Source organism: Halichoerus grypus, chromosome 7 (assembly GCF_964656455.1).
Source record: "Halichoerus grypus chromosome 7, mHalGry1.hap1.1, whole genome shotgun sequence".
Taxonomy (NCBI): Eukaryota; Metazoa; Chordata; class Mammalia; order Carnivora; family Phocidae; genus Halichoerus; species Halichoerus grypus.
Window position 1 is genome coordinate 38,093,831 of NC_135718.1, and position 14,183 is coordinate 38,108,013.

Genomic DNA, 14,183 nt, shown 5'->3' on the forward strand with positions numbered 1-14,183 from the left:
TTGTAACTTGCCTTTTCCTATAGCATATATTCCTTCTCTAAATTATTAAATGCCTTTCTGTATAATTTCCAGTGGTTGCATGTATTTAGTGACCTTTCTGTGAAGAATGTATATCAGTTACTTTTGGACCATCTACCCTTGGCACAGTATACCATAGGTGCTCAATAAATGTTGGGTGAATGAATTGATAGAGCTCTGTGGCCAGGCTGAGGGCCACAGTGCCTGATGAGTCTCTTCATTGGACATTTCACATGTTCCAGCCCAGCCCTGTAAAGGAAGAAAGGGCCTATTTCCAGGCTTGGGGGAAATCTTCAGGTACCAGCTGGAGTCATGGCTCCCATGTTGAAGATTCTCTCCTGGGCAAGAGGCCCTTTCACTCCAGTGTTTCCAAATGGAGCGTGACTCAGCCTTGGTACCCCAGGTCTCCCAGAAAGGAGGGCCCACTCCTGGCCCACCCACAGAAGCCTTGCTGCAATTGCAGACAATTTGCAATTCTGCCTTCCCATCCTGACTCCTGCTTATACCTTCAGGCCATTGTGCCTTTGCTCAGGTTGTGTTTCAATCTGAAACATCCACCCTGCATTTCCCATTGGAAAACCCTAATCTGATGTCAAGACCCACTTCCAGGTACACCTCTTCAGTGGATCTTCTCTGACCCCTTCCGGCACCTCCCCTGTACTCCCCTGTACTCCTTGCACTTGGTGTAAGAAAGCATCAAACAAAAGCCTTGGCCATCTGTTGGGCAAATGTGTTCTTGGATCTGTTCTACTCATTAGACTACAGATCCCCAGCCCGACTTCAGCCCTCAGTAAATGCTCCTTGGAAGGATTAATTGGTAGGACGGGACTGGCCTGCCTCTGCAGAGGGGCAGAAGGCTTCATGTTCTCTAACCACCGGGCCAACCAAACATCCTTGGGCAGAGGGCTTCAAACCTGACAGCACCTGACCTTGCAGCTCTAGAGGTAGAGAAATGGCAGCTGCCTGGAGTGGGGCTGGTACTACCCAGGGAACATGTGCCCTTGCTTTGCTGCCTAGGATACCAGAGAGTTGCCAGAGCAGAGAGAAGACAACGATATTTTGGCATGTTTCCTAACCATGGTTTATGAAAGGGAAAGTCATCTTTATTGCATTTATTTAGGGAAGGGGGTTATAAGCACTTCATCTGGTGTTCACTTCAGAGCAGCTGTTTGGTATTACCAAGGAGAAAGACGAGTGACTTGTGCTCCTTGTTCCAAGCCAGAGAATCCAACTCAATAGACACAATGGCGTCTCTTGTGACAGGCAGGGTTCTTGGAGCTGGGCAGTTTCCTCCCAAATCCCTTCAGTCCATGTCCCAAGATCTTTTTTTCTTTTAACCCTAAGGCTTCATTTAGCCAACAGCTATTTCTTGGTGCTGATTCTGGGGTTGGTCCAGGGCTGGACTGGAGGCTGGAGCTCAGAGATGTGTCAGACAAGAGCTGCCATGTTGCAATGGATTTTCTCCTATGAGAGAGCACAGGAGAAGAGGTTTAGTTACAAGCAACAGACACTGATTCTGGCTAGCATAAGCAGCAAAAGAATTTGTTGGATGTATATAGAGACACTCCCAGAATTCATAGGAAGGCTGGTGAGCAGATTTGGAGAACTGACTGGAACCAAGGGAAGCTAAATAACAGGAAACATATCAGCCATGGGAGCCATTTTTTTTTTTTTTTTCAGATGACACCAGTGGGCCTTTGGCTGTCCTGAATATTTTCTCAAGTGTCCCTGAGTGTTTGGGTCACTCTCTCAAGATTCAGTGTACTAAATGGAAGCAGCAGATTGGCCAAATCCAGGCCATCTACCTGAACTCTAGGTGATAGAAAGCAGGGAGGAATAGCTAGTCTTTTGGATTCCTTAGGGGGTGGCAGGGAGGAGAGACCCTGCCCACAGCTAGCATTTCTGTTGAGATTTCTTCCTTTAAAATTGTTCTTATGGTTGTAGAGGAGAGACACTTGGGATCTTCAAAAGTAAGGATGATGTTTTATTTCTTAAGCTAGATGTGAATTTTAGTAAGACACTATCCAACTCAGTACAGTGGGATAAATAAATACATTACTCCTGGACCTCACTAGAAAGCAAGCCTTAGATGCAAGCTGTGGGAGAGTCTGTCTGTCGCAAATCCCAGATTGTGCAGATAGATGCCTTTTAAAGGTGCTTGCATTTTGAATATTTTATTTTCCAGTGACTTCATTTCAAATTCAAATTTAAAGTTCCCAGTGGTCAAGGTTATCTGTTTTTCTGTGTACTGTTAAGGCAGAGTTTGCTCAAATCTCACAAAGAAATACTTTGACCTGCCATTAACTGGAAGAAACACATTTTTACTCTTAAGAAACCTGAAGTCAAATCTCTGTGGGTTTTCTAACCAAGTAACAAGGATGTGGAATCCAAAAAGATGGTGGTCCTGAGCTGTCTAGTCATATCTTTCTTTAAATTACTTCTGAGCCACAAAGTTACTCTGTGGAGTGGAGAATGATTGCCAAGCTTTTCATGGTGTTCTCATAGCCTTTTCTTTCATAAGTGTTTGGTGAAACACCTCAAGAGTGCACATCTGATTAATATCAGAAACATTTTCAGTGTCACTCATTGTCTTTATTAACTATCACCCATTTCCCCCACCTGGATAACCCAAACTTACAATCTGACTGAGTGTCATTAGTTTCAGTCACTGTGGCAAATATTCACTTACTCAACATGTATTTTTGAATGCCTCCCAAGCTCCATAGCCAAGGGAATGAGGACAAATGAGACCTGATCTTTTCCTGAAGATTATGTTCTGGGGCAGAAGATAGATCAGCAAAAGACAACTAGAATTCAGAGTGGTAAGAGCTTTGAATGGATTAATTACAGAGCACCACAGGGGTATGTGCCAAGGATGCCTCCACTCCAGCCTGGAAAATTGAGGCCAGTGGCCCAGGCTGGGGTGATGAGAGTGTAAATAGAGGAGAAAGGAAGCCTGGGACAAAGTGTAGGGGGCAGAACTGCTTGGAACCTCAACTGCGTGGATCTGGAGTGGCAGAGATGTGGGAAGAAAAAGCACAGGGAGACCCGTTTGGGCTGCCTGATAAAGAGATTCCTGTCTTTAATATAAAAATAGGAAGATGAACCATTTCAGGAATCGGCACGGAAGAGAATAAGTTCAGTTCTTGAAATACTGTGTTTTTTTGTTGCCAGAGGAATGTTTAAGAGAAACTTTCCAATTGAGAGCTTAAATCCTCAGAGTGCTGGGAGGGAGATTTATATTTCAAAGTCATCAGAGTATACATGACCCATGAATGGATGAGTACATTCAGAGAGACTAGGTCCAGTGAGATGATAGTTATTTTAGGACAGGACCGAAGGCACACCTACTGCTAGCAGATGGGTTGGGAAGGAAACATCCTCAAGGGAGGCAGAGGAGGAGTAGTCTGCCAGAGAACAGTCAATATTTTGTCAGAACTTTTAGCTCCCTGGTAAATCTCTATTTACAGAATGTGGTGGCTATTTGATTTGACTCAGAGCTCGTCTAAGCTCAGCTGGGGATGAAAAATGGGGAAGACAAAAAGGAAACCTACTCTCAGGACAGTATTGAACCGATACCAAACTGCTGGCAACATCTCAGCCACCTAAGGCTGTGATTTCATTTAAGGAAAACGAGACCCTGATTGGGAATTTAAAAAGAAATTCTGGCAAACTAGACCACCATAGGGAATTTCGAAAAACTCTGACATATTCCTGGAGATCTAAAAGCCAGCACACATGCACAAAGGCCGAGGCAAGGAGAAGTCACCCGTCCAGTTTACAACAAAAAATTATGAAACGTGCAAAGAAGCAAGAAAATATGCCACATACACAGAAAAAAAGAAAAGAAAAAAGCTGGCAACAGAAAATGTCCTTGAGAGGGCACAGATTTTGTACTTACTATGCAAAGAATTTAAATCAGTTATTATAAATATGTTCAAATAACGAAAAGAAAGCATGCACAAAGAATTAAAATAAAAGTATGACAATGATGCCTCACCAAATACAGAATGTCAATGAAGAGAGAAATTGTATATATACATAAACAGAAGTTTTGAAATTGAAGTGAAAAAGTCACTGGAGGAACTCAAGACCATATTTGAGCTGGAAAAAAAAGAATCAATAAGCTTAAAGATTATCCAGTCTGAGAAGCAGAAAGAATAAATAATGAAGAAAAATGAATAGAACCTCAGAGGTCTGTGGGACACCAGCAAACATACCAACATATGCAAAATAGGAGTCCCAGACAGAGATGAGAAAAGAAAGAGACAGAGAATAATTTAATAAAGTATCTGAAAACTTCTCAAATTTGATGAAAAACATTAATCTACACATCCAAATAGAACAAAATCCAAAAGATCCACCATAGACATATCACAGTCAAATTAATGAAATTCAAAGACAAAGAGAAAATATTAAAAACAGTAAAAGAGAAGCAGTTTATTAAGTACAAGGAATACTCAATAATATTAACAGCTGGCTTCTCATCAGAAACCAGAGGTCAGAAAACAATGGGATGACATCTTCAAAGTATTGAAAGAAAAAGCCTATTAAGCAAAAATTCTTTATCTAGCTAAACTCTCCTTCAGATCGAAAGGGAAGTTAAAGCATTTCCAGATAAATAAAAACTAAGAATTAGTTGCTAGCAGACCTGAAAACAAAAAACAAAACACAAAACAAAACAAAACCAAAAAACTAACCAGAATTTTTTAGGCTAAAATGAAAGGACACTAGACAATAATTCGAATCCACACAAAGGAAAAAGAAGCAGTAAAAATAACCATGTATTATGAAAGACAATATAAACATGTTTTTGTTTGTAAATCTTTTCTCCTCTGTCTTAAAATAAATATAAAACTGTATCATATACATATAAAAATATAATTTTATATATAAACATAAAACATATATAAATATAAACTTATATAAACATATAAAATATAATTTTTATGAAAATAATAGCACCAAGGATGAGGTAGGGAATGAAGCAATAGTGGAGCAAAGTTTTATACACTCTTAAAATGCTACTTGCAATCCCAGGCCAATGACTGAGAAAATAACTTGGAAAAGTCTGGTAAAAGAAATAACAAAGGAATTAAAATGCTACACTAGGAACTGTCTATTTAACACCACGAAGATTGAGAAATCAAGCAATAGAGAAACACTAGCAAAAGATATAGGACATATATAAAAGAAATGGCAAAATAGCAAACAAGAATCTCACATTATAAGCAATTATGTTATTTATAAATGGATTAAATGCCCCAATCAAAAGACAGAGATTGGAAGAATGTATTAAAAATTATCCAACTGTATGCTGTCTAAGAGAGACACATTTTATATTCAAAGACATAAATAAAGAATAGAAAAAGACATACCACACAAAGAGCACACAAAAGAGAACTTTAAGACAAAAATCATCACTAGATACAAAGAAAGACCTTATAATAATATCAGGGTTAATCCATTCAGGAAATATAATGATTGTAAACATTTATGCATGTAACCACAAAGACTCAAAATACGTGATGCAAAAAATGACAGAATTGAAGAGAGAAATAGACAATCAACAATAATATTTGGAGGCTTCAATACCCTAATATCAGTAAAGAATAAAACAACTGGGCAGAAGTTCAACAACAAAATAGAACACTTGAATAACTCTATAAACTAAATAAATGCATCTTGAAAAAAAACACTATAAACTATATAAATGCATATGAATTATTCTCCATATGCCAGTCCGCAAAATACGTCTTCATAAATTTAAAAGGATTGCAACAATACATTTATTTTCTCCACTTCAAAGGAATGAAATTAGAAATGAACAACAGAAAAAAATTTGAGAAATCCCCAAGTTTGTCTAAATTAACCAACATATTCCTAAATAATCAATAAGTCAAAAAGGAATCACATGAGAAATTTGAAAAAACAAGTTTGAACAGCTTAAACAACCATCAAGTGATGAATGTAAACAGGTAGTATATCTACTTAAGTTCAAAATCTGCAGGGTAGGCTGGCAGGCTGGAGACACAGGAAGAGCCAATATTGCAGTTCAAGTCTGAAGGCCTGCTGCAGAATTCCCTCTTGCTTTTAGGGAGGTCAGCTTTTTGTTCTATTAAGGCCTTCAACTAACTGGATGAGGGCAACCCACATTATGGAGCACAATTGTTTTATTCTAAGTCCACCAATTTAAATGTAAATCTCATCCTAAAACACCTAACAGAAACACCAAAACCATAAGAAACAAAGAGAAAATAAATAATAAAATGATAGAGGATTTAATTGCTAATTTATCAATACTTGCCTTCAATATAAATAGTATAAACCTACCAATCAAAAGAGAGAGATTGGCAGAGTGAATAAAATAATACAAGTAAATGCTGTTTCTAAGAAATGGACTTAAATTGCAATGACATGCAATCAGGGGAAGACATGTATCATATGACCTCACTGATATGAGGAATTCTTAATCTCAGGAAACAAACTGAGGGTTGCTGGAGTAGGGGGTGGGGTGGGAGGGATGGGGTGGTTGGGTGATAGACACTGGGGAGGGTATGTACTATGGTGAGTGCTGTGAATTGTGCAAGACTGTTGAATCTCAGATCTGTACCTCTGAAACAAATAATGCAATATATGTTAAGAAAAAAAAAAAAGAAGAAGATAGCAGGAGGGGAAGAATGAAGGGGGAAATCGGAGGGGGAGATGAACCATGAGAGAGGATGGACTCTGAGAAACAAACTGAGGGTTCTAGAGGGGAGGGCGGTGGGAGGATGGGTTAGCCTGGTGATGGGTATTAAAGAGGGCACGTTCTGCATGGAGCAGTGGGTGTTATGCACAATGAATCATGGAACACTACATCTAAGACTAATGATGTAATGTATGGTGATTAACATAACAATAAAAAATTAAAAAAAAATTGCAATGACATGGGCAGATTGAAAGTTAAATGATAGAAAAATATGCTATGCAAATATTAGTAAAAAAGAGTGACTATATTAATTTCTGATAAAGTAGTCTTTAGCACAAAGAAAGTACTAGAGATAAGATGAATGTTACATGGTGATAAACATAGCAATCTACTAGAAAGATATAATGAAACTAAATATGTACATACCAAACAATAGAGCCTCAAAATACATAAAGCAAAACTGATAAAACTGAAAAGAAATAGAGAAATCCAAATGAACAAAATTACAAGATGAACCTTGAGCTAAACCTCACATTTTATACAAAAATTAACTCAAAGTGAATCTGAGTTAAATGTAGAATGTAAAACTAGAAAACTCTTTGAAATAAAATAAAACATAGGAGAAAATCTTCAGTATCTAAGAATAGAGGAATAGTTCTTAGATTTGACAACAAAGATGTGACTCATAAAAGGAGAAATCGACACACTGAGCCACATCCAAAACAAAATCTTTTGCTCTCTGTGGATGAGAAGACAAACTACATACTGGGGAAAAAAATGTTTACAAACCACATATCTTATAAAGAACTAATATCTAGAAGAAAGCTCTCAAAACCTACCAGTAAAAAAACCACAATCTAATTAGAAAATGGGCAAAGGTTATGAACAGACATTTCACTGAAGACCATATACAGATGACAAATAATCACATGAAAATATGTTCAACATCATTAGATATTAGGGAAATACAAATTAAAACCCATAATGGGATAATCACTATGTATCTATCAGAATGGTGAAAATTAAAAACAATGATGATGATAACACCATATGCTGGTGAGGTTGTGGAGAAACTGCCTCACTCTTACATTACTTGTAGAAATGTAAAATGTTGTAGGCACTCTGAAAAACATTTTGGCAGTTTCATATAAAATTAACCATACAACTAATGTACAACCCAGCAATTGCATTCTTGGGCATTTATTCAGAGAAGTGGAAACTTATGCGCATGTAAAAACCCGTATCCAAATGTACAAAGTGGCTTTATTCATAATAGTCAAAAACTGGAAAGAGCCCAGATACCCTTCAATGGATGAATGATTAAACAAACTGTGGTTTATCCATACCATGAATATATTACTCAGCAATAAGAAGGAAACAACTATTGACACATGCAATAGCTTGGATGGATCTCAAGAGAATTTGCTGAATGAAAAAAGCCAATCTCCAAAAATTGCATACTGTATGATTCCATTTATATAACATGCTTACAATGATAAAATTATAGGGATGGAGAACAAATTGGTGGTCACCCGGAGTTAGAGACAGGCGATGGAGAAGGGAGGTGAATGTGGTCATAAAGATGGAACTGTTCTGTATTTTGACTCTAGTCATGAATAAACAAACCTACATGTGATAAAATTGTATGCAACTAAACACACACACAAATGAGTAAAAAAAAAAAAAAACTAGTGAAACTGAATAAGATTTGGGGCTTGTAGCAATGTCAATATTGTGTTTATGACATTATACTATCGTTTTGCAGAATGCTAGCATTGGGAGAATTTGTATAAACAGTACATGGGACCTTGCTGTATTATTTCTTATCACTGCATGTAAATGTATAGTTAACTCAGTAAAAGTTTATATTAAAAACAACAGCTTCCTTTCCAACCAGGGCCCAGCAGAATGGCACCCACAAAGAAGGGCGGCGAGATGAAGAAGTGCTGTTCTGCCATCGACCAGGTAATGACCAGAGAATACACCACTGACATTCAGAGGCACATTCATGGAGTGAGCTTCAAGAAGCGTGCCCATCGGGCACTCAAAGAGATCTGGAAATTTGCCATGAAGGAGATGGGAACTCCAGATGTGTGCATTGATACCAGGTTCAACAAATCTGTCTGGGCCAAAGGAATAAGGAATGTTCTAAACTGTATCCATGTGTGGTTGTCCAGAAAACATAACGAGGATGAAGTTTCACCAAACAAGCTCTATACATTGGCTATCTATGTACCTGTCACCACTTTCAGAAATCTACAGGCAGTTAATGTGGATGAGAACTAATCACTGATTGTCAAATACAGGTATAAAACTGCCAAAAACAAACAAGCAAACAAACAAACAAACAAACAACAACAAAAAAGACCAAGGAAAGGTGGAAATTATAGGGGAAGAATCCAGAGAATAATAATTAAAAGATGAGGAAGTCAAGAGGTTTTGATGAAAAGGACAAAATAAAATATATTTCAAGTACATTATTCCAGGAAAAAAAGAAGGTTGTAAGCCATGCTTCCTACTTCCATTTACTCTGAGCTCAGTCCCACATGCCTCTGCATGGCCCGCCCCCCATGGGCCCCATACTACCCAGAGAAGCACACCCACACCTAGCAACTATCATTTGACTATGGAGCTTTCCAGGGCCCAAGGGCCCCCTACAAAGTTGGGAGAGAAAGTTGCTACCTAGAAATAGGGCCAAATTTAGGGACAATTCATTTCCTATACTTACCAAATTCAGTAACTGATTTCCATTATTACCTTCCATCTTGCTTTTTTAGGATGCCCAGTTTTAGGTGAGTTACCACCAAGGTTGATCTTCTTCTGGATATTAGGAGTCAAGCCTAGATTTTCAATGAAACAGAATGGTGTTCCTGAGCCTCCTTTCTCTCCAAAGAACTTGGAAGGAGAGCATGATTACCCACCTGCACTATTTGGGATCCTAGTGTCCAAAGTCTGAGTCTTGGGTGTCCATATAGCCTATGATAGTGGCAGGGATCGGGGGTTAGACATGTTCTGATTTTCTGTTCCTTTTGGGAATGACTTTAATAGTGGGGTTGAGTTAGTTCTGTATACTAGTTCCAGACAAGTTACCAGGTAAGGGGTTAGAAGGGGACATGGGAAAGGTTTCCAGGCTTGGGGTAGACAGCATAGTGAAGAGATAAGCTCACAGTTCTGGAATCTGCCCAGCTCAGATGGAGCCTGGACTCTCACTCACAGTGTGACTTGACCTGTGAGATGGGAAGGACAATGCTTGTCATGTATCAGAGCCTGGGTAATCTTCGGGGGTGGGGGTCGGTGGGTAATTACTTAATAATTCACTTGTGCTCTGTGAAGGAGGACAGGATCAAGGAGGCAGCTGGACCCTAAGGTTAGTTCTGTGGAAAGGCAGCCTCCAGCCAGACTGACAGTGGATGGACACAGGACCCTGGGTTCAGGATGCCCAGGCCTATAAGCATGACTTCCTAAATCACTTGTGGTGACACCCGAATCTGCTGGTAAATGTAGTTTCTTGGGCAAAGGCTTATTTTCAGCATGGCCCACTTGCTCCCATCTCTTTCTGCTCTCCTCCAGTTTCTGGGGCTCAGAAGGGAGGCCATTCCTAGCCCCCCAGAATCTTCCGACTTGTCCTTCTTTTACCTTCCCCCAGAGTTGTCCTCCGCTGTGCTTCTTTCACCATCCTCACCCAGTACTCTGCTTCTTTGTACTTCTCCTTCTAGTCTTCCCCCTTTGCCCCCACGTGGTCACGGGTTCCCCCTAAGGGAACTTCCCTCATTACAGCAGCTGCTCAGCTAAGGATGCATGTGAAAGCGTTTCCACAAGCCCTCGCGGTGTGTGAGCTCCCACAGGGTGCCGGCAGAGGGCTGGGTGCTGGGGCACCTCTCCCTGATCTCTAATCCCCTGAGGCGTTGTTTCTGTGCCAGGAGTCAGGCCTGGAGGGGGTGTGCCAGGAGGACACGTGAGGTGATAATCAGAGGGGGAAGGCCACATAAAGCAGAGCATTGATCCAGCCTGTATCCAAAACACAAAGGAAACACCCTGTGGTTGATTTACAAATACCAACCGAGTGACTCCTATCAGCTGTGGACTGTGCTGGCCCCTGGGAAAGGAAAAGTTGTAGGGTTTCTGTCCCTGAAACACCTGCCATCTGGCAGAGGAGAAACGAGGGGCTTGCAGCTCTGGATTGCTCTGTTCTACTTCCTTCTGAGACAGGAGAGAGGGCTTCTTGTCTTACTTAACTTTCCATGTTTTGGAGAGGAGGACTCAGTACTTGGTGTCTTCTAACACATGATCCTATTTTTGTCATCAAAGATGTCTGCATCCATTATGGACATGGGGAATGTGAATTTTAGAAATATTAAAGTACTTCATCAAGATCACGCAGCTAGAGAGTGGTAGGGCTAGGATGTGAATGCAGGTCTTTCTGCTTCCTTTGAGATGGCCCTTTGGTGACAGGTAAGCACATACTGGCTGGGTGGAGGCAGGGAGAAGAGTTGGGGGAGTGGAGGACCATGGGAGCTGCGTGGACAGGAGATGATGTGAATGTGGCTAGGATAACACCAGTGGAGGGGTGCAAGGGGGCTGGAGACAGACACAGAATGTATGAGGGCCAGCCTCCCGCAGAAGCGCACTTGAGCCGGACAGAGCACTAGGCACTGAGGACACAGAGATGAATGGCATCAGTGAGCTCACAGTCCCCTGAGCAAGGGAAATGGGAGCTGATAGCCACTGAACAGCATCACTGACACTCCATGGGGGGAGAAGCCCCAGTACAGACAAGGCAAACTCAGGGAAGTCTGCCTGGAGGAGGTGAGCCTGGGGCTGACTCTTGAAGGAGAAGTCAGGGAGGCAGTGAGGAGAACCAGTGGAAATTGACCACTAAATGCGCTTTCCAGAAAAAGCAAGAAGGGAGTAAAGAGGAGGAGGAGGATGGATGCCATCCATTTTCTAGTTATCTTCTGGAGATCTGCAGGCTCCATCCCTCTCCCCAGCACATGCAGTGTTCCCGAACCTCCCCTAGTATCTCCTCCCAGGCTCATCCATCAGGCCTGCCCTCTGGCTTCCTTCTCTGGCACTCTGCATCCTCTCCTCCAGGAGGGTCGGAACCTTTCCCACGAACTTCCTGTGAGGTCAGCGCTGACCAGACCGGGACCAGAGAATCATGGCTGGAGATTTATCTGTCTGATCCGGATACAAGCAAGAAAGGAACAGAGGATACTGTCTGTCAGAATGTAAGACAGTCGGCATAAAAACCACAGAAACCTGGGCAAAGGATTTGCTGTTATCAGAGTTACCTGTCACAAAATGTCTGGTAACCGTCACCAGCTCTAGGCTCATTTAGCCAAAAATTGTGACATGCTTGGCCCAGGTGTAGGGGAAACCATAGTTGGACGGGATGCTGTTGTCTGGGACCAAGAGGAAGCTCAGGGCCTCTGTGACCCCGATGAACTAGAGGCTCTCCAGTTAGCAAGGATTTGGGCAGGACTTTTGGGATAAGCTACTTGATGAGAAGTAGCATCCTATGGAAATATGGCTCTTTTTGGTTTTCTTCTGTTTTTTTTTTTTCCCCAGGCAACTTCCAACAGCTTTATAATAAACAGGCTGTGGCTCCCCAGTAAAGACACATAACAGACGAACAGACCGTGGCCAGACAGTGGCCCAGGCTCAGGTCACGTGGCCCTCAGAGCCTCCTTACAGCTGAGCACGGGGCCCGGTTGAGGCAGGCCCAGGATCGGGGGCAGACACCAGAAGAGTCTGCTGGCTGAAGCCCACCAATAGTTTGTTGATCTGGCTCCATGGCTCCTCCAGGTGGCGTGGGTCTCCTCCAGGGACTGGGTTGCCTTCTTGGGCCACTTGAGTCTGTTGGTGACTGTGTACACATGTGTGTCCCCCAAGTCCCCCGACTCGGGCCCAACACCTGGTGTTGCCACCAGCTGTGGTTTTCCTCTACTGTGATCGCTCCTCAGTACTGCAGATCCCATGGGAGAACGGACATTTCACATCCTACCCGCAGGTGCCAACCTGGAAAATCCTCGGTCAACCGCCTCAGAAAGCATGCTGTGAGGCAGAGGAGACAGATGTCCCAAATCATCACTACACCAATGAGGATGGGATCTGTGAGCCACAAAGTGAGCTTGATAGGCTAACAGAGGAAGGACCCACCCTCGGTGGGGAGGTAGGGTAGGCTTCATGGAGGAGGTGGTATGTGGGCAGCCCTGGGGGATGGAGGGGATTCTGTGGGTGGTGTTGTGGGAATGGAGACAGTGTGAGTGAAGGAAGTCAGTTGAGCAGGTGCTGAGGCTGCATGTGGGGGTGGACAGAGACATCGCCCCCCCAGCAGGAACTTGGGGCTCTGTCACCTCGGGTGTTTGGCCTTACTTAGGGAAGACCCTTCTCGAACACCCAGAGATGTAATCCAAGGCTGTTGTCACAGATGGAGAGGTGGAGGTGATGAGGTCTGGTCTGGGCAGTAGGAGCCAGAAGTGAGAGAGAAACGCTGCCCCTGGCATATGGGGGTGGGGGTGGGGGTGGGGGAGTGGGGATGGTTAGGGGCTGATGTGAAGCTGGGATTAGGGGAGAGAAGGGGAAAGAGAGCAAGGGGTGGAGTGCGGGGTCGGTGGCTGGACCCTCTGCCGCAGCTGCCATCAGGGATGATGGAGCGCTGTGGGCATCACCCAGCTGGGGGCCACAGGGCCACCCCTAGGGACCCCTTGCCTTGTTAGCTGCCCAACGGCAGCTCTGCCCTGCTGGAGCTCCACCGGATAAGAACCTGGAGCCTTCTAGAGTTTCTTCTTTCCCTTTTCAATTTCTTCTTTTTAATTTAAAAGACAATGGGATTGGGGCTAAGCAAGAGAGAGCCCGTGACTAGAAAGTGATGGACGGCTGGTATCCACCCGGAAGCTCGGAGTCTGGCTGAGGTGGTTCCTCGAAGGTGCGGATGTCCCAGGAGCCAGCCAGGCCTCCCTCAGGCAAGGTGGGAAGAGGTCCCCATGGAAGGAGAAGGAGGCATGGGCTCCCCTTCCCGCAGAGACAGAGGAATTGGTCAAGAAAACAGGGTTTAGCCTCAGCGACTGGCCAGTACCTCCTGTTCCTGTGGACGCACGGCCTCCTCTGAGGGGCAGGCGGTCTGCTCCCCATGAGCCTCAGTTCCCTGGGTCCTGACCAGTCACCGAGACCTGCAAGGGTGGACCTGATACTATGTGAATATGTCATTATGTCTCAGTTAGTGCAAATAAGCGAGACTGTTTGCCCTGGTAACTTAGGAAATGGTTTCTATCTTAACCAAAAAATCACTTATTACCCCCCAAAATGGAAAGACAGGAATAAGAAGACCTGGGGACAGAGCAAGTGGGTTCACAGTTTACAGGCAGCTTCGAGGGCATCTTCTTAGCCATCAGCTCTTCGGGGCTGTGAGAACAGACCCCCAGAACGGTCCCTCCACAGACAGCAACTGCAGTGGGACACCAGCTGGTGAGTA

General features: G+C 43.0%; 1 pseudogene; it reads left to right on the top strand.

Moving 5' to 3' along the window:
- The first annotated feature begins 8,596 nt into the window (after nt 1-8,596).
- Nucleotides 8,597-8,995, top strand: LOC118550720 (large ribosomal subunit protein eL31 pseudogene; annotated as a pseudogene).
- Nucleotides 8,996-14,183: the final 5,188 nt, after the last annotated feature.